Source organism: Symphalangus syndactylus, chromosome 1, assembly GCF_028878055.3.
Source record: "Symphalangus syndactylus isolate Jambi chromosome 1, NHGRI_mSymSyn1-v2.1_pri, whole genome shotgun sequence".
Taxonomy (NCBI): Eukaryota; Metazoa; Chordata; class Mammalia; order Primates; family Hylobatidae; genus Symphalangus; species Symphalangus syndactylus.
The window spans coordinates 78,524,733-78,546,335 of record NC_072423.2 but is presented as its reverse complement, the minus strand read 5'-3'; the positions used below and the strand labels follow the sequence as shown (position 1 = coordinate 78,546,335).

Genomic DNA, 21,603 nt, shown 5'->3' with positions numbered 1-21,603 from the left:
TGAGCCAAGATTCTGTCATTGCACTGCAGCCTGGGCAGCAAGAGCAAAACTCTGTCTCAAAAAATTAATAAATAAATAAAAAATAAAGATATTCACTGAACCTGTTATGATGATATACTTAAGCAAGACACGGTGACCCTAAAAATTAGAGATCATTGAAGACCAAAGTAACAGCATGTGGTCATTATTTCTCAAATTGAAGTATATGAAATATATAAAATAAATAAATTTAATTGCATGCTTAGGTAAGAAAATATTGATAAAAATGATTGAATATTGTATCTTATTTCATAATTCTAAACAGAGATTTAGCACAATATGAAAACTAGATTATTCATGTAATCAAAATAAAAGACAATTTTTATTCTAATTTTAACTCAGAAATTATTATGCTGATTTAATTTAATAATTTTACTGAAAGCTTAATGAGATAAAAGGGACAGATTATAATTACCTAACATTGCTATGGCAACTTATATACAAATACCTCTTAGTCACCAAAAGTCAAAAAGTAACCAGCATTGCAACTTAAGATGGATCACACAACAGAAATTAGTACCAAGTTACCTTATCTTATAATATTATGTGTTATTAAAATAAAATTTTAAAACAACACCAAAAATTAAATTGGGGCTATAAACGTTGTGCAGAAAAGATTTCCTATAGCAGGCCAGAGACTGCCATCCTTAGAAAGGCCTGCATGCAAGGCTGGCACTTGGCTGGTGTTCAGGAGATTGGAATCGGGAGGGTTTCCACCATTCCCTGAGAAGAGTGGCTCACTGTGTCTAAAGTGTTTATAGAAACAGTGTGGTTACTCTGAACAGCTGCTTTCCTTGTAAGAGTCTGGAATTTGGGTACATGTAAGGGAGAGTAACCTCCATAGAAAAACCTGGGCACTTAGTCTCTAATGAGACTGTGGTACTGGTAGACATCACTACATATATGTTGTCAAAATGTGAGCCTAGGAGAATTAAGCAGATCCCAGGAGCTCCACAGGAGAGAGCTCCCGGAGGCTTGTGCCTGATTTCCTCCAGAATTGACCACAAGCACCTTTTTCCTCTACTAATTTTGCTTGTCCCCTTTCTTGTCATCAATTAAAGATCTGAGTATCACTATTTGCTGAGTCCTGTGAGTCCTTCTAGTGAACCACCAAACCTGGGGGTGGTCTTGGGAAACCCTGACATAAATGCACTGTGTAAGATTTGTATTAAGTTGATATGATACATGTAACTGTAATCAGATGGTTATTTCACAGAATAACTTTCCCTAATCTGTTTTTCTTTTCTTTTTTTCCCTTGATATTTGACTTGGAGATTCTTGTATTTCTATATCTATTCAATTGAATAAAGCCATAAAAGGAATACATGAAAGAATAATGTCAGAAAATAATGTGAAATAAGCAGCAATCTTATTTTAACCGAATAAAAAATAGAGGATCTGAGTGATTGACAATATGTTCTATGATATGAATGTTTCTAGAAAAAAAATGAAAAGGTGGTCAATTTTCTGCAACTCAACTGGGCTTAATTCCCTTTTATAATAATTGTGCAGGTCAGGTGCAGTGGCTGACACTTGTAAATCCCAGCATTTTGGGAGGCCGAGGCAGGAGGATCACTTGAGCCCAGAAGTTCCAGACCAGCTTGGCCAATATAGTGAGACCTCGTCTATTAAACAAACAAACAAAAAACAAAACAAAACAAAAAACCTTAAGAAGAAAATTAGCCAAGTGTGGTGGTGCATGCCTGGAGTCCCAGCTACTTAGGCAGCTAAGGTGAAAGGTGAAAGTATCACTTAAGGCCAGGAAGCAGAAGTTGCCGTGAGCCAAGATGGCACCACTGCACTCCAGTACCGGCAACAGAGGGAGACCCTGTACCAAAAATAAATTATAAAAATGTGTGTCAGGCCAGATGAAACCACACAAAACTGTGGTCCCAGCTACTCAGGAAGATGAGGTAGGAGGACTGCTTGAGCCCAGGAGTTCAAGGCTACAGTGAGCTATGTTTGCACCACTGAATAGACATTGTATTCCAGTCTAGTCAACATAGAGAGACCCCATCTCCTATAATAATAATAATTGGTTAATTGTGCACCATTCAAGTACATTGTATAACTGGAGAAAAACATATGACTACTGAATATACTATAATAATGTACTACTGATCATAGAGTTCCTGTTTACTTGCTTCTAATCTTTTTCTTTGTCTCTTATAAAACTAAAAACGTGATTCCCCCGTTAAAGGCAGTTCATCATAAAACAAGTCAAAAAGTCAAAAGAATTGCATCCAAACTGTAGGATGTGTTATCCACTGCTCCCTGTGAACAGTTGGATTTGGTCATTAAGAATCAGCAGGACTTTTAACTTGGTGCCTGTGTGCACGAGTGCGCACATATGTATGTGTATATGTGCGTGTGTGTATGTGTATGTGTGTAAACTGTGACAGATAAAACCATTTTGCTTGTGTAAGAATATATAATATAACTTGTGCTTCTCATGAAGGAATTGCTTTTCTGTCTTCTGTGCTCAGTAGCTATCTTCAAAACATAATCTCCTCTTTGTATGGGTGCACGCTGGTTCAGTTTTACAGTTCTTATTGCCATTTATTTATGGTACCAGAAAGTGATTGCTGAGTTCCTGGTCCTAAAGATAGTTACTTTCTTAGTGACACAGATCAATATGCAATACAGTTCACCCTTGAACAGCAAGTGTTTCAACTGCAGGGATTCACTTATATGCAGATGTTCTTCCGCCTCTGCAACCCAGAGACAGCAAGATCCACCTCTCCTCTTCCTCCTCAGCCTCATCAACCTGAAGATCGTGAAGACCTTTGTCAGGATCTACTTACGCTTTGTGAAAAGTCAGTATGTTTTTCCTGATGATTTTCTTTCTAACAGCTTCGTTTCTCTAGCTTACTTTATTGTAAGAACACAGTATATAATAATGCAGCACAAACAAAATAGGTGTCCATCAACTGTTTATGTTATCTGGAAAGCTTCCAGTCAATGGTGGGCTATTAGTAGCTAAGGTGAAGGAATCGAAAGTTATACTCACATTTTTAACTGCACAGGGATCAGAGTCCCTCACCCCAACATTATTCATAGGTCAACTGTAACTATGGCTTACTAAATATAAAGAATTTATTATAAAAATGAAATAGGAGATCTATTTGTGTAACAAGTCCAATTGGTTATAATGTAACTATAGAGGAAACATACAAAATACTAACTTAAAAATCTTTTTTCTTGTTTATGCAAAAATATTATATAGGATTTTAGGGATCATAATTAAATAAATGAATTTTTTCAGACAATAATGTTTGAGATTATAAATTAGCTACAACTACCTACTTAAATAAATCTGAATTTCAAACTAAAGAAGTTAAATTAAGAAAATTAATTTACATATGTATATACATATTATGCACATTTCAGTTCCACATAGTTTTTAACTGGTCTTTTTTGATTAACACTACCTTAATCTTACATCTCATTTTTTACTTTCTTATCAAGAGTAGGACCACCAAGGGAAATAAGAAATTCACTAGCAGAAGTCTTACCTTGTTTGTCATTTTTAAGTATCTTCTTTTTATGTTCCAAAATTTGTTGTTGAATTCTATGTATACAAAAGTAATAAATAAAATTGGAATACTGAAATAAAAAATATTCACCAAACACATTGAATTCTAAAACCATTTCAGGCAATATCAGACCTAATATCAGAATTTTAATGTCCCATACACTTCAAAGTTTTAAACCTTACAAGTTTATTAAGCTTATAATTAAAGAAGAAAAAAAGTAAAGTACTCATAAATGTAGGAAGCACAGCTCAGTAAATGAACTCTAGTTAGCTGGACATCATGCAAAGTGCCCTGCACTCAGAGTAAGTCCTCACTCCGTAACCAATAGGTATTTTGTTTTCAGACAAGTTGCTTCTCTTAGGCTTCGTGGTTTCTTCCGAAAATATGGATTTTGCTACCTTACTTCACTAGGTTGTTAGGAAGGTGTAATGAGATTACATGTTTAAATTTTCAGAGAAATAGTAAAGCAATGGAATAATTTATTCTTGAACTTTATTGCTGAAACCATTTTGGAATCCCAAATAAAACTTGGTGTGTGTTTTTTTCTGTAAGTTCTAATATTCCAATGTTGCAGTTTTCAGAAAATGTTATTAAGTGCTAATTTTGGTTATTAGTTGTATTCTTTGTGGCTTGTAATTCAGGGCATTTTACCTAATTCATAACTAATCTCATTAAAATAGATGACCTAATTGTCTCCTATCACTGAGCTCATCAGTCACACCAAGGGCAGAAACCTAATGGGTGTCAAAACATGGCTTGGACAACTACCGCTCCTTCTCTACATCCCTCAAACTCTAAGCCAGCAGATCTGTGCTTGGATGCTGGATCTCCATGGTCCTCTCCAACTAACAGACAAGACAAAACCCTGCTTTGATTGTTTTTCAGTTCCATGAAGGAAATGCAAGTTCACATTTTCTCATTTCCAAGACATGTGCCAACAACAAGTAACATCCCATTATTACTCAGCTCTGTCCTCATGTCAGAGATCACCTTACATCAATAGTTTTATAGTGATAATCACAATTTCAAAATTGGGTGTCTCCTGTTTTGGTTTCACTCACACTGCTTCCTTGGAGCTACTCAACAAATACTCAAATGACCTTCCCGGGACTATGCAAAATATGGAATGCTTTCTGAATATGTGTGCCATCCCCAGGCAGCAGCCATGCTTATCTGCTCTGTATTGATCGAATTTTAAAATATGTGCTGCTGAAACAAGTACAAAGCCTGTTTGGTACATGGATACGCGTGAGTCCTGGATGAGGCTTAGCTCTGTTAAATCCAACTCACCCACTTTAGATTCAGAGAATTTGATTGAATGGCTTCCGGTGAGGTAGAATTTTAAAATATATTTAAAACTTGAGGAAGAGTTGTGATTAGCCCAGGAGATTTTCATTATCACAGAGACACCTTACTTGAGGGGCCAACTACAAGTTGGTTCCCACTACTCAGTGGAAAGATAACATGGAACCTTCTGCTACCTAACCAAAGCTGCTCCACAGGATGTAAAAAAAAAAGCCTCAAGGTACAGATCTGATAGCAAAAGGGAAAGGGAACCCTAATCTCTTCCTGCAACATTATTTGAACATCCCTGACTGTTGAGAACAATCCCAACTAATATTGGTTAAAGAAAAGACAAATATGGCTCTCAAAGGATAACACACCATGAATGCCTAGGCTAAGCCTAGCTAAGATGTGAGCTCCAAATAAGGTTTTTAGTGTAGGGTGAGGATCAACTTGCTCAATATTTGTGTTGGTAAAGCTAGGAGGCCTAGCTGCCAGATCAGGGTGCTGGGAACAGTGACTGAGCATAAGTACATAAACTGATAAACACCACAAACTAATAAAACTAATAAATACATGAACTCTGTGTATGAATCAGCATGAAAACTGAGGGGCCTGAGTGAGTGAAGGCCTCTTGGTGGCAAAGGTCGATCATTATCAGATTGCAGGACTGGTTACAATGGCAACAATACAGCAAGTGAGTCCATGGAAACAACAGAATGATCAGAATGGCCTTTTTCCCTTCTTCTGACTTGTAAAGAAAGATTGCCTTCCTTCGACTTAGGAAACCCCTTAGCTTCTTGGAAAATTCAAAGAAGGAAGACACAGGAGATAGCCCCAGGGGAAAACACAAGATTTTCTGCTAAACTGGCCATTTCAAGACCCAACAACTAATCAGAAAAGTCAGGCCAGGCATGGTGGCTAGCACTGTGAGAGGCCGAGGCAGGGGGATTACTTGAGCTCAAGAGTTCAAGACCAGCCAGGGTAACAGAGTGAGACCTTGTCTCTACAAAACAAAACAAAAAAAAGAAAGGAAAGGGAAAGAAGCCAAAGATGTGGCTCTCTTTACCCCATGCATGGGGATTATAACTTAGAATAAAATGAACAACACTGAGATCCCTAGGGATAAAGGTCTTAAAAATCCTGAAAAAGTCTTGCACTCTGCTTCTAACTATTCTAGACTTCTGCTTGATTTCTGGCTAAAAGGTAGACTAACTCATTGCTATTTCAAAGTATCTGAACCAAACTAGGAACTCTCACCTAATGTATAAGATGGAAGAGTTGCAATTATTTTAAACTTCAGTTTAGTATTAACTGGCCTTTTAACATAAACACTTACTTTGTCAAATGGCGAGAAATAGCGTAATCTTCTGCATCTCGTCCACACATGTCTTGAGTAAAGACATTAACATTTTGCTTAAGAAGGATGTTGACAATACCCGGTGAGTCATAGTGCACGGCAAGCATGAGGGCTGTTCTAACATAACAAAGACATCACTCTACTCAAGAACTTTAATAAAGACTTTTTTAAACAGCTAGTTTGATACACTTTACCAATTTAATATCCACCTGTCAGTGTAGACGTAATAACCATTTGCATGTACTAGCTTGGGTCTATAAGCATCTAGGGTGCTCAAGTGTTCATCTTTGTAAATTATCACCAAGGCTAAAAGAAAGGGACAAGGAAGCCTCTCGTCCCACTGGGGTATGACATAATACAAGTTGCTAACTTATAGTCGTCCTTTGATGGTCAAGAAACTGTGCTGAGGTCACTTATCTAAAGCAGGCAAAGATTTAGATGAAGATTTCCCCATTGCTTTCCTAGTCTGATATATTACAATTCAAATCAGCCAGGGGTCAGATAAGAGTTATCTGCAGGCTGAAAACAACAACAACAATAATCATAATAAGGACAATTCTAGTAGTCATGAACTAAAGGTCCACACTTTAAAAATTAATAAAACTGGTCAGGTGCAGTGGCTCATGCCTGTAATCGCAGCACTTTGGGAAGCCAAGGAGAGCAGATCACAAGGTCAAGAGATTGAGGCCATCCTGGCCAATATGGTGAAATCTCATCTCTACTAACAATACAAAAATTAGCTGGGCATGGTGGCCAGCACCTGTAGTCCCAGCTAGTTGGGAGGCCGAGGCAGGAGAATCACTTGAGCCTGGGAGGTGGAGGTTGCAGTGAGCCAAGATCACACCACTGTACTCCAGCCTGGCAACAGAGCGAGACTCCATCTCAAAAAAAAATTAATAAAACTAATACAAAACCCTTTAGCTAATAAAAGATTACAGTACCTAAAACATCCAATTATAAATAACAAACACTCTATATTATAAGAGAAGATGAATCCTACTCTATACTGTTCTTTATGTCACTCCGTCCAAATATTTGCTGATCTGATTATTCATGGTGATATTTTTCACTATATGCCAATAATTACGTTAATCTTCTTATGAATATTTCTGACTTCAGTGACTGTTACCACTCTAGAATATGCAGGTTTTTATTTTTTTTAAAAAAGAAAAGAACTACTGTACCGTCTCAGCTTATCAACGGCATGTGTACTTGCTTTGTTTTTCAATAAAAATTCCACCATTTTCTCTTTCTTGCAAATTATAGCGAATAAAAGTGGGGTATTATTGTCCTATAAAATAGCAGAAAAAACTTAATAATTCACAAAATTACATATTTCTCAACTGAACTGAAAATGTTCTCTAAGATGCTTTGAACTTCAACATACAATATAGAAAGGAAGTAAATGAAAAGCAGTCCCTTCCTTCTCACTCCTCTGTGCTTTCTGATGTGCTGCTCTTTGCCTTGTAAACAACCCTCCTCTGTCTCCCCGGATTAACTGTGGTCATTGCCACAACTCACTTTAAACATTTACCAGTCCCAAGAATCCTTGCTTTGATCACAGCACTTAGCATGGTACATTGTAATCATTTCACTGTTTCCCACCGAAACCAAGAGCTTCTTGAGGCAAGGGCTGTATCTGTTGTCTCTATAGCCCCAACACCCTAAGACATAGTAGCAAACATGTTGAGTTTTTTACATAAATTAATAATCTAAATTATTCTCACTAAAGCAGTGTTTCTTAAACTATATTCCAAATATGTGCTTTACCAGAAGTATTATACACCCCAAGAGAAAGACTCCGTGACCATCTGCATTTGAGAAGTATTACAAAACTGTATGATATGTCCAATAATCAAGAAATCTCTTGAATTTTACCTAATCCCCATTTGACAATACTATTTGTGGCAAACGTTAACATTTGAGGAATTAAGAGTTTCAGAGATACAGCTGCCAGAGCTTCCCAATACAGGTGGAGGCTTCCTCTGGGTGGTACAAACTTGCTTGATTCACTACTATCAGTGTTGTCAGGATCCCAGATGCCAATGTCACACACTCCTGCTCCAAATGGCTCACTATGGAAATGAGCTCTGAATTAAGAGAGATTGGCTTCAAATGCACTTATTTTCCTTATTAAATAGTCCATGGGTTTTTTTCGCAAATACAAGAGAATAGATTTTTATCTTTCCTGTTAGAAAGCTCAGTACGTTCCGTGTAAGAGAGACAGGTTTAGGAAACTTAAGAACAAATATTTAAAAAACCAAAGCTCAGTAAGAAATACTATTATAATGGTAATCCCGGGATCCTAGTGCAGCTCTACTTTTTAAATCCATTTCTTAACTGGCTTCCACTGAAATGGCTACTTAAAATTATTTTATTTTTTATTTTAGACAAAGTATAAACCAGAAATAAAAACATAATGGCTTGTCAATAAAAGTTCTCATACTGATCCATATGAATTATTTCTGGCATGATAGAAGCTGGTAAGTCACTTGCATTTCTAAGGAAGAACACTGAGGAGAAAGACGTAATGTCTGCAATATTCGTAAATTATCCAACTATAACCAGGAATAACCTAAAAAGGCTTCTAGGCATTCTTATGGGCAGATAATTATTTGTGGTATACATAAAGAAAAGAGTTTCCAAAACTTCTAAATTCTAAAATTCATCTCCATAATGGAGGGATTTATATACTCTATAGACTATATATTATGACAAATATGCACTGACTTAAAAACCTTGAAATCTTTATCAAAATATACTATACCATAGGAGTTGTAAACTCAAATACTTACAAGGACAAAGGAAGGTTGCCTGAGTAAAGGAAGTACTAAGGTGGGCACAGTAGCAAACTGGAGAATACATGTCTTCTCTAAAGGGGCAACCTCTGCACAGCAGACCAAACAGTGATAGAAACTCAGGGGACACCAGATTTGATTTTTTAGGATAAGGCTGAAGTCCAGATTTCTACACCAGTCTTCTAAATTTTACATGTTGATTCAACTTATAGAGGCAAACAAACAAATCTGTGTACCACATTAGAATATAGCCACCCTTGTGTTTTTATATTCGCTATTAATGTGTTCATATATAATAAAAACTGCTTAAAAAGACTCATAATACCTGCTTCAAGAATTTTTCCGACATTTATTCATTTAAAATATATTTGTATATAATTTTCCCAGATTGTTAACCAAATAGATAATTCGTTCATAGGACTGCTAAAACTAAATTATTAAAAGAATTCATATCTGTATTCTTATTAACTCCATGGATTTCAGTGTTTAAAACTGACATTTTGGTTATGCTAAAGCTCTATAAACTTAACAAACATACTGAGCTAGTTCATAATACAACTTCAACTAAAAAAAGTAGTTTAGGATTTGCTCCTATTCTAACTGAGAAAGCCCAACTTGTAACGAACATTTGTTGACACATAATCAATCACGTGCAAGGTGACAAAGGGACATCAAATCATGAAAAGGTCAGCCTCTGCTTATTGAAAGACTACCCATAAGCAAATTTCTAAAGACTCTCGGAATGTTAGTGAATGATTAATGGTGGGAAGGAAAAGGGGTTATTCTGTAAGCTGAGAGATATTGCCAGTAATATTTCCTTTCACTTCCCAGTAACAGACGTAGAGGAAGACAGATAAGTCAGGCTAATATTACTGAAAAGGAGAACTTTGAAGGAAGTAGCACCTATCAAATGCCAATTCTTCTAGAGATTTCTTACGTTTTTGAGATACAGAGATGAATATGTTGAGCTTATCTATTCTGGGGTTCTTAATCAGCAGTGTATCTGAAACTTGAGGGTTTTTTTTTTGTTTTTTTGTTTTTTTTTTTTGCTGTTATTGTTGTTAGAGGCAAAAGTCTCACTACGTTGCTCAAGCTGAACTTAAACTCAGGCTCAAGCTGGGACTACAGGAACATGTCACTGTGCCCAGCTTCAAGAAAACGTTTTTAAAAATGTTCAGGCCTTATTACGTCTATAACGTCAAAATCCTCAGGGGAAAGCCTACAATTGTAGATTTTTCACAAAATGTCCTCAGGTCACTGTAATGCACAATTCTGAGAATTAGTGCAGCGATCGCTTCAGTCTCGTCTCTCACCTCCATGGCTAATTCCCTTTATCAGTTGGACATGTGGCCAAAAAGAGAAAAGAGTGAGTCATTTATTAAAGCTCCAGTTAAGTTTCCTGGGTATGGGTAGAGCAGAGACAAGTAAACTCAAAATCCCACTTGATTTTGCTATTTATAAGCTCCTCATCTCCCACCTTCCCACCAAGATGTAGGTTTGAGAGGAGTCTTTAGACTCTTATCTAAGTGGCTGTTTCTGCCCGGATGGACAATAAGTCAGTTAAGAATTTGTTCCACCTTCTGCTGAAGTGTTTCTCACTTCATCACCACCTATTCACTGCCAATCTGGTTTCCTCAAAGTCTTCCTAAAATTAATCTCTAGGCAAGTTTCAATTCACTCTCATTTTCAAACCAAAAATTATTAGACCCAAAGCTAAGGAGTGCCTTGTCTCAACACATAAACTGGAAGAACAACAAACTAAAAAAAAAACAAAACTCTTCTTGGCATTTTCCCTCATTACCTAATTTCCAAGTGACCTGCATATTTCTGATTGCTCTCCTTTTCCCTTCCCATTTTTCCCTCTTAAGCCTTGTGCCATGAGACATGATACATCAGTTTTTCAGAAAATTATCAGCAGCAGCAACATGTCCACTTATTGTAAGTTGCTTTAGTTTTGTTCGAGTTTTAAGAGAAAGCCTATTTCCAGGGCATATTTTCTTTCCTGTGTTGTTTTCCACTAATTAGGGGGAAAAAAACAGGAAAGAATAACCCTGCATAGAAAAAAAGTTGAAAAGGTTTTACCTTTAACAAATTCACAAATATTTTCCGAAGTGCGTTTTATAAAGCTGTACCCTTTAATGCTCCTTGAAAAGTATCAATATTTAAAATAAAATCTTAGACAATTATTTCAAAATAATTTGCATTTGTATTCAGGGAATGGTTGAGCTTCCAAATATAAAAAATTGACCCTTACCTATGTCAATGTTAAAACAAATATTTTGGAAAGAAAGTTGATTGGTCTATACCTTGTCCAGTGCTTCAATATTTGCACCATGGAAAAGCAGTTTTTCTGCCAGCGAGGTGCTCTCGCTATACACAGCATAATGGAGAGCAGTGTTGCCGTAGATATCCTTAAGGTTTGGATTGGCGCCATGTTCCAGCAGAATAACGGCACAAGCCTCTTCCTGGCAATGGACAGCCTGTCCGTATTAGACCAAGAAATAGATTGTAAATTCCAAGAATTCAAAATACACATTCCACAGGTTTCACCAACTAGTTATATTTAAATGAGATCAATTTATTTTAATTCTATATATGCAAACCAAATCCATCTCATGCTAAAAGAGTTGGCTCTAATGTACCTGTATCAAAGGCGTTCTGTTTTCTTTGTCACAGATATCAATCTGGCATTTTCTGCTAACCAGGAGAGTGACCACTTCCACATGGCCACTGGCACAGGCCAAATGTAGAGCAGTTCTACAAGAGTAAGACGACTTTTTAGGAAACTGTAGTGCAACATCTCAAAACATACAATCATTCATGTAACTGTAAAAATTGAATAGCATGTTTTTCCTCTGCCTTCGAAACAAATACTTAATTTTTTTGAAGAAAGTACAATACTTACTAGCTCTTACTGCTCACTGCCTTAATGGAAACAGCAGCCTATTTGAATAGAAAGAGCTCAGTCTTTGGATTCAGTTCAACCAGGGCATGAGTCCTACTTTAAACCCTGTCACTTACCAACTATTGCTTAGGCTTTCTGTGCCTCAACTTCCTCATTAATAAAGATGACAATAGTAGCTATCTCATAGGACACCATCGTGATGCTTAAATGAGAAGCTATGTATTTAGAATAGTTCCTACAGCAACTCAATAATTGTAAGATTTTTGTTTTTTGAGACAAAGTCTCATTCTTTTGCCCAGGCTGGAGTGCAATGATGTAACTATAGCTCACTGCAGCCTGGAACTCCTGGGCTCAAGCGATCCTCCATCCCCAGCCTCCTGAGTAGCTGGGACTACAGATGTGCACCAGCATGCCCAGCTATTTATTTAAAAATTTGTGTAGAGTAAGAATCTCACTTTGTTGCCCAGGATGGTCTCAAACTCCTGGCATCGAGCAATCCTCTCATCTCAGCCTCCCAAAGTTCTGGGATTGCAGGTGTGAGCCACTGCACCCAGCCAGATATTATAATTGTTACTATTACTACTACTTAACAAAAACATTTTAATTAGGTAAAAGATACAATTATACCTACTTTGCAGGATGTCTGAAAGAGTACGTCACATTTTAATACTTCTGACATTCGAATGCCACTTATATTATTGTATCTATAATTGGTAGCATTTTCAAAATTATCTTATTGATATATAAAATAGCGGGGCATCACACAATCCATGAGACCTTACAGTGAGTAGAATATGGTATACTCAGCAGGTCTAGGGCAGTTCTAGGCATATAACTGGCACATAAATACATTTTAGTTCTTAAAGGTACTACGGGGAAAGAGCACTGAAATAACAATAATGCATTTTTTAAACAAATTAATTCCTTGATTTTCAAACAAATTGAAGCCAAAGGAAACTCATGATTCAAATGAATACGTATGGCTCATTTTATTCAATACTTATACTTACAGAATATATGCAAATAAGACTTTCCAATGATTAATATTAGTACTTAAGACTGATAAACTTTTGAAAGGGCAGTTAAAGGTTATCTTCTACTGTTTTCTAACTTCAGAAATGCTTTTGTTTTAAAGGTGAGAGACAAAGTTTCAAGGAGATTAAGTCCCAATATTCCTATTTTAAATCTCTCAGCTTGTGCAGGCAGGGCAGGTAAACATGAAGTTAAGGGTCCTGAGAGATAGTAGAATATGTCTGCTACATAACAGGTACTCAGGTTGTGTTCCATGAATAAATGGAATGAAAGAATGGATAAATACAGCTGGGGAGTTCAATATTTTAAAATAAACTCCTATAAAGCAATATTTTTGCAATAGTAATTATTTATATGTTCTTTTTATTTTTAAAGAATACAATTAAAATGAAATGATTAATCTATCATTGTTTGCATCAATTGAATGAATATATAAGAAAAACATATGTACATAATAAAATATATAGATAATGAAATCTGGAAACAGAAAAACATTCCCTTTTTACTTCTAAAGAGGCTAAAAGTTCAAAGAAGATAACAATACACACAATAATGATTAAAAAATAGCGAGAAATTATTTTTAATATTGTAAGATTCATATTCCTTTCTTCCCAAGGATTATTCCTTTATTAATAAACTTTACTAGAAGTTTTGTACATGCTCACTGCAGCAATCACAGATAAGAAAAAGGAAAAGAATTTTATTTAAAATACAAATGCTCAGAAATTACAAATTTTATATTTTGTACATATTTTTTGCTAAAACAAGACCATAGTATATTTGTGTGTATGTATAATTCAACTGATTTTTTTTCCTCGCTAGCTATAACAAAATACATCTTTGCATATCAATGTACTTCTGTATCTATTGCCACCTTCAATGGTCACATATTATTCCTTCCTATGGATGCAACTGAAATTTATTTATAGGATCCATTCTATGGGTTCTTTTTAAAATAAGTGTTGCGAAAAATAAAGTGCATGTATGTTTATTTCCTAAGGGTGTATTAGTATAATGGAATTGATGGGTAAAGGGCATACATATTTTTTAAACGTAGTACTTACCACCAAATTACCTATTTGAAAAGTAATCAGCAGCTTAGACTTTAAGCAGGAGTGTAAAACATCCTCACAACTATTGTGGCTAGAAAACTGTTTCATTCCTCTTTTAATTTAAATTCTTATACCAGAAATGTGAAGGACTTTTTCCTACATACACAAGTAACTTGTAGATCTGGAAAAAAGTACTTTGCCCAGTTTTAGAGTTTTTGATGATTTGATTTGAAAGAATTTCCTGTAAAATGAAAACGTACTTTTCATCTAATGTGTATATATAACTGATATATATAACAGATTATATCTGTAATATATATATATGGTATATGTATCCATAATATATATATCATATGATATATAATAAACAATATAGGCCGGGCACCGTAGCTCATGCCTGTAATCCCAGCACTTTAGGAGGCCAAGGCAGGCAGATCACTTGAGCTCAGGAGTTCGAGACCAGCCTGGCCAACATGGTGAAACCCCTCTCTACTAAAAATACAAAAATTAGCCAGGCATGCTGGCACCTGCCTGTAATCCCAGCTACTTGGGAGGCTAAGCGAGGAGAATTGCTTGAACCTGGGAGGCAGAGGTTGCAGTGAGCCAAGATTGTGCCATTGGACACCAGCCTGGGCAAAGAAGTGACACTCTGACTCAAAAATAAGTAAATAAATAAATAAAGAATATAATGAATTCCCTATAAAATGAAAACATACTTTTATCTGAATATATATATAATATAATTAATATTTTTCAAGTAAGCTCTCTTTTGTTGTTTTTTTTTTCTGAAACACAGGCAGTTTTAATTTTTAGTTTGCTAAATCAACCTTCAGAATATCTGCTTATGAGGTCATTCTTAGGAAGGCTTTTGTCAACATAAAGTGTACCTGCAAAACAAGCGTTTGTGTTTTCTTCTGGTACTTTACTCATTTGCATATGTAAAAATTTCAGTCTGTATTCCATCAGGAACTCATGTTTGTGACATAAAATTTCATTAGTTTTCTTCAAACAGCAGACTTTTTTTTATTAATAATTCATCCTTTCCTACTCATCAATCCTTACGTATATCTCACATAATTTCACTGTGTCTGTGTTGCCTATTCTGTTCCATGCGTTTATCTGTCTTTTCAGCTGTTAGTAAACAATGAATTGTAGAAATTAATAGCACATTTTGCTATCTAGAGGAGCTAGTGTTTTTTCACTCCATTATGAAATTTTTTTAAATGTCATCGCAATAGTGAAAGACAGCAGGTGTCATACAAAAATCTTAAAACCTTGATATTTTCATTCGGTCTATGTAAAATTGATAAACACAGAAAGAGCTCACATTTTGAGAAAAATGTGCCTTCCCATTCAAGAACACAGAACCCACCTCCCACTTCCAAGTTTCTCTCTAAGAACCTTCAGTAAAGAACCCACCTACAGAGGGGGATATGGATGTAAAACGGACAGTTTTATCTGAGAACTTTTAGCCTACTGAAAATAACTCACGGTATTTTTGAGAGGGGAATGAGTTCTCTCATTAGGCACTTCCTATAATGTATATAAACCATGTTTTAAACGTGTACGTTAAAAATAACAACACCGTATATGCTTAAATTTGTGAGTTAAATCACTCAAATTCTCCACCAACTGCTCCAGCCAGGGAATTATGAGGGATGGAAAACAGCTGACGGTCCGTTTGGCTCCGCCGCTCAGAGGGTGCCTGGCGCCCTCCAAGGCCCAGTCCCAGGGGCTGCCGGAAAGCCGGGCCTGGAGACCCCCTCCCACCCCGGGCTGAGCCCCCGCTACCTGTGCTGCTTGTCCAGGGCGTCCAGGTCTCCGCTCCTGTGCGCCAGACAGCGCTCCACCTTCGCGGCGTCGCCCTTGACAGCCGCCTTGTGGATCGCCTGCAGTTGGGAGTCCCGGGTTCGGTACCCGGAACCCGTGTATATGTGGTCTATGGCGCCCAGGACCGTCTGGCCCCTGCGGCTCCCGAAGCCGAACAGCTTCATGGGGGTGACTTCTCAGACCCCCAACCACCGGCTCTTGAGAGGGGGCAGCTCCCTGTCACCTTTTCACCACCACCCCCCGCCCCCACCGACCCAGCCCCAAATCCCCTATCCAACCCCAAATCCCCGATCCAACCCCAAATCCGCGATCCAACCCCCAATCCGCGATCCCAAATCTGTGATCCCCCAAAATCCGCGATCCAGCCCGGTCCAAAACAGCCTTCAGCAGCCTCCGACCTCTCAAGCCCAGTGAGCCTGGCAAAGACGTTGGGCGCGCGCCTGCACCGCGGTGGCCGTCGGGCTCCAGGAAACCGCTCCCAGGCGGCGCGCGCTGGCAGGTGGGGCTGCGGCCGCGGGCAGGCGCCGCTGGGCTCGCCGGTTCTCCTGGGCTCACTGGGTGGCCCCAGGATCGCACGCGCGCTGCCAGCCCCGCCTGAGGAGGAGGGCCGGTCTGGTCTTGCGGCCCGCCCCGCTTTTCCTCCTAAGGGAGATCGGGTGCTGGCAAGGGCACCCTCTATCAGGGCCGTCGCCTGTCTCCATTGCCGCCACATACTATGCAGAGGCAAGCCCTGGAGGCAGTCGGCCCTCTGTGGCAGGAGCCCAAATGACTCTGCTACTGGAGAAAAGGCATGATCTTACAGATTGTCAAAGAAGACATTCCAGGTATCTTGTTTTATCCAGGTCCCCTAAGGGTAATACATTCATCCTTGGTCATCACCCTCCCCCAACCTGGACCATGCTCCCCGCACCTCATTGTCAGTTCCCAGTCCCTCTCTCTCTGGGCTGATGACTTTGCTGCTTGCCACGTAGAGAAAATTAATCCAAGAAGTGTGATCTCTATTGCCTTTGGGCCCTTTGGTTAGATACGGTGGAGCTGTATGTTGGTTTGTGCTGGTTAAGGGCACAGGCTTTGGAGTGGGGCTGCTGGGGCCCACACTGGGTCAGAAAGTTTGTTTTAACTTAAAGAGAAAACCATTCTCCCAATAGGTAAGATTCTGAGGGGATGTTTTTTTCCCATTTATCATGGATATTTGCCTCATCTATTACCCCAGGACTATAACAAAACTAAGGCTGTAATGTTTCGCTGATCCTCAAATACAATGATAGTAAAGATCTTATTTACAGAGACTTCAACCTGCCACGTTGTCAGAGCAAGGTGCAGAAGTAGCTACCTACTAGTGCCTAGCTACCTGCCAGCACCTAGCTATTCTAAGAACTTATAGAATATTACTGGAATCCAAGGACATGTTCTCTTACTAAATTCACAACCACCTTGAGACTCAAATGGACAAGATGTACCAGTATATTATTAAAACAGAGCAGGACAGGCATGGTGGCTCATCCGTATAATCATAGTGCTTTGGGAAGCTGAGGGAGGAGAATAGCTTAAGGCCAGGAGTTTGAGAACAGCTTGGACAGCATAGCCAGACCTCATTTCTAAAAAAAAAAAAAAAAAAAAATTCTGCCTCAGCCTCCTGAGTAGATGGGACTACAGGTGCCCGCTACCACACCCAGCTAATTCTTGTATTTTTTTTAGTAGAGTCAGGGTTTCACCATGTTGGCCAGGATGGTCTCAATCTCTTGACCTCAGGCGATCCTCCCACCTTGGCCTCCCAAAGTGCTGGGATTATAGGCGTGAGCCACTGCGCCTGACCAAAAAAAAAATTGTTTTAAATAGAACAATTAGCTCGGTGTGGTGCTGTGAGCATGTTGTCCCAGATACTCAGGAGTCTGAGGTGGGAGGATCACTTGAGCCCAGGAGTTCAAGGTTATGGTGAGCTATGATCACACCACTGCACTGCAGCCTGGGCAACAAGTGAGACTCTGTCTCTGAAAAAACAGAGCACATCCCTTTTACTTTCTGTGGTATGCTTCCTCTTTTCAACACCTACATAGAATTGCTGAAGTAACGTGAGATGTGGTGGCTCATGCCTGTAATCCCAGCACTTTGGGAGGCTGAGGCATGTGGATCACCTGAGGTCAGGAGTTTGAGAGCAGCCTGGCCAACATGGTGAAACCCCGTCTCTAATAAGAACACAAAAAATTAGCCGGGCATGGTGGTGGGCGCCTGTAATCCCAGCTACTTGGGAGGCTGAGGCAGGAGAATCACTTGAACCCAGAAGGTGGAGGTTGCAGTGAGCCGAGACCAAAACTCCGTCTCAAAAAAAAAAAAAAAATTGCTGAAGTAAGTCTTTTCAATACACATCTTACGTTCTCCTCCTTACTTCTATTTCTGGGCACTTTAATTCTATCCAACCTAGCTTACAGAGCTTCTCACTAGGTTCCTAACAAACCATTTCCTTCTCAGCTTTCAAATGCCTTCTCACATAATGCCTTCTGGGATTGTGGTACTGTACTCAAAAGATGGCTTATGACAAGGAGTTTGGTGTACCAAAGCAATCATCACATTTTTTTACAAGAAGATACAATTGGGAAAAATCTAGAAACTTTATGCTTTGAGTATACTATTGTGGTCAACACTTTTAGAAAAATATTTGATCACTACCTAGTAAAAGGGCGATAAAGAATCTTCTAAATGTTCTGCAGTTGTCATTCATGCAACGTGCATTGGTAGCACCCTGGCATCAGTGACATCATTCACAGTTTTATTCATTATCATCTGGAAGATAGAAACTGGGCATTGTGTCTTTTCTGTTCCTTTACCTGAGGCCCATTGCCAGGAACAGTAGCACAAACCAAGACCACCACTGGAAAAGATTATGTCAGCTTCACTTTATAGAAAACAGAGCATTAGGTTTTTCGTGGAGATGAACTATGAACAGTAGAAAAATTACTTTTTGAAAAATCCAGACCAGCCTTGTGAACACATTTGAAGGTTTTCTGGAAATGCACAGCATTGTCTAGAGATTTATAGGGCTCTCCTGACGCCTAGTGGGGAACCGTATGCAGCACAACTCTGGGTGAGCGAGCCCAAGCCCCAGCCACAAAACACAAATTATTTTCTAAAAAATGTTTACCAAGCAATCTCTCTACTAGGAAACCATCCTCTGAATGGACGCTGGCATATGTGTATATATGCATGTACCGATAAGAATAATTGGCTGGGTGCGTAGGCTCATGCCTGTAATCCCAGCACTTTAGGAGGCCAAGATGGGAGGATCACCTGAAGCCAGGAGTTCAAGACCAGCCTCAGCAGTATAGTGAAACTCCAACGTTACAAAAAACTTAAATATTAGCCAGCTGTGGTGGCGCAGGCCTGTAGTCACAGCTATTTGGAAAACTGAGGCTTCAGCCTGGGAGTTCAAGGCTATAGTGAGCTATGATCGTGCCACTGCACTCCAGTCTGGGTGACAGAGCAAGACCCTGTCTCAAAAAAAAAAGCTCAAGGTGGCTTCTGAAATAAAAAGAAATGAGAAGTAGTCTAAATGACGCTTGGTGAGAAAACTATTAAAGCTTTACAAGAGAATACAATAGAGCTTATTAATGACTGGGGGAACTATATGTTATTAACATACAAAAATATACGTTAAGCAAAAGAAAAAATCAAGGTGCATAAAGTATACGTTCGTTCATGTAAAAATAAGTTTTTTTGTTTGTTTGTTTGTTTTGAGACAGAGTCTCACCCTGTCACCCAGGCTGGAGTGCAGTGGCACCATCTCGGCTAACTGCAACCTCTGCCTCCCGGGTTCAAGCGGTTCTCAGGCCTCAGCTTCCCTTGTAGCTGGGACTACAAGCGCATGCTACCATGGGCTAATTTTTTGTATTTTTAGTAGAGGCTGGGTTTTACCATGTTGGCCAGGCTGGTCTCAAACTCCAGGCCTCAGGCAATTCACCAGCCTTGGATTTCCAAAGTGCTGGGATTACAGGCATCAGCCACCACACCTGGCCTAAAAATTAGTTTTATATGTTTGCAAATACATATAAAATGTATGGACACACACACACAGAAAAAACTACCTAGAAAGTTACCTTTAAAGGCCGGGCACCGTGGCTCATGCCTATAATCCCAGCACTTTGTGAGGCCAAGGCAGGTGGATCACCTGAGGTCAGGAGTTAGAGACCAGCCTGGTCAACATAGTGAAACACTAAAAATACAAAAATTAGCCAGGCATGGTGGCAGGTGCCTGTAATCCCAGCTACTTCGGAGACCGAGGCAGGAGAATAGCTTGAAATCTGGGAGGCACAGCTTGCAGTAAGCCGAGATCAGCCACTGCACTCCAGCCTGGGCAACAGAGTGAGACTGTGTCAAAAAAAAAAAAAAAAAAGTCCAGGCACGGTGGCTCGCGCCTGTAATCCCAGCACTTTGGGAGGCCGAGGTGGGCAGATCACAAGGTCAGGAGATCGAGACCATCCTGGCTAACACAGTGGAGCCCCATCTCTACTAAAAATACAAAAAAATTAGCCGGGCATGGTGGCGGGTGCCTGTAATTCCAGCTACTCGGGAGGCCGAGGCAGGAGAATAGCTTGAAATCTGGGAGGCAAAGCTTGTGGTAAGCCGAGATCAGGCCACTGCATTCCAGCCTGGGTGACAGAGTGAGACTCTGTCTCAAAAAAAAAAATAAAAAAGAAAGAAAGAAAGTTACCTTTAAGATGTGAATATGAGAAATGAAGATGCTTTTACTTTTCATTTTGTAACTTTGTTTCTGTCCACACTGATGAAAAAAAAAACTTATACTGAACTTTTTTTTATTTTGAAAGACAGAGTCTTGTTCTGTCACCTAGGCTGGAGTGCAATGGTGTGATCATAGGTCACTGCAGCCTTGAATTCTGGGCTCAGGCAATCCTCCTTCCTCAGCCTCCTGAGTAGCTTGAACTACAGACATGTACCAGCACACTGAGCTAATTTTTCACTTTTTTTTTTTTTTGAGATGGAGTCTCGCTCTGTCACCTAGGCTGGAGTGCAGTGGTGCGACCTTGGCTCACTGCAAGCTCTGCCTACCGAGTTCATGCCATTCTCCTGCCTCAGCCTCCAGAGTGGCTGGGACTACAGGCACCCGGCACCACGCCCGGCTAATTTTTTGTATTTTTAGTAGAGACAGGGTTTCATTGTGTCAGCCAGGATGGTCTCGATCTCCTAACCTCGTGATCCACCCGCCTTGGCCTCCCAAAGTGCTGGGATTACAGGTGTGAGCCACCGCACCCGGCCACACCCAGCTAATTTTTGTATTTTTAGTAGAGGCCAGATTTCATCATCTTGGCCAGGCTGGTCTTGAACTCCTGACCTTGTAATCCACCTGCCTCAGCCTCCCAAAGTGCTGGGGTTACAGGCATGAGCCACTGCGCCTGGGTTTTTTTTTTTTTTTTTCTTTTTTTTAGACAGAGTCTCACTGTGTCTCCCAGGCTGGAGTGCAGTAGCTTGATCTCAGCTTACTGCAAACCCCCTCTCCTGGGTTCAAGGGATTCTCCTGCCTCAGCCTCCAGAGTAGCTGGGATTACTGGCATGTAGCATCACGCCTGGCTAGTTTTTGTAGTTTTAGTAGGGATGGGGTTTCCTCATGTTGGCCAGGCTGGTCTCGAACTCCTGACCTCAAGTGATCCGCCCACCGCAGCTTCCCAAAGTGCTGGGATTACAGGCATGAGCCACTGCACCTGGCCTAATTTTAAAATTTTTTGTACAGATGGGGATCTCACTGTGTTGCCCAGGC

General features: G+C 39.5%; 1 non-coding gene and 1 pseudogene across 1 annotated transcript; both read right to left on the bottom strand.

Moving 5' to 3' along the window:
* LOC129460728 (ankyrin repeat domain-containing protein 18A-like) overlaps positions 1–16,318 on the bottom strand; it is a 68,239-nt pseudogene extending 51,921 nt beyond the window's left edge.
* LOC129461368 (U6 spliceosomal RNA) lies at positions 4,691–4,797 on the bottom strand. Its single transcript, XR_008650521.2, has one exon. It is a non-coding gene; the product is annotated as a U6 spliceosomal RNA (small nuclear RNA).
* Positions 16,319–21,603: the final 5,285 nt, after the last annotated feature.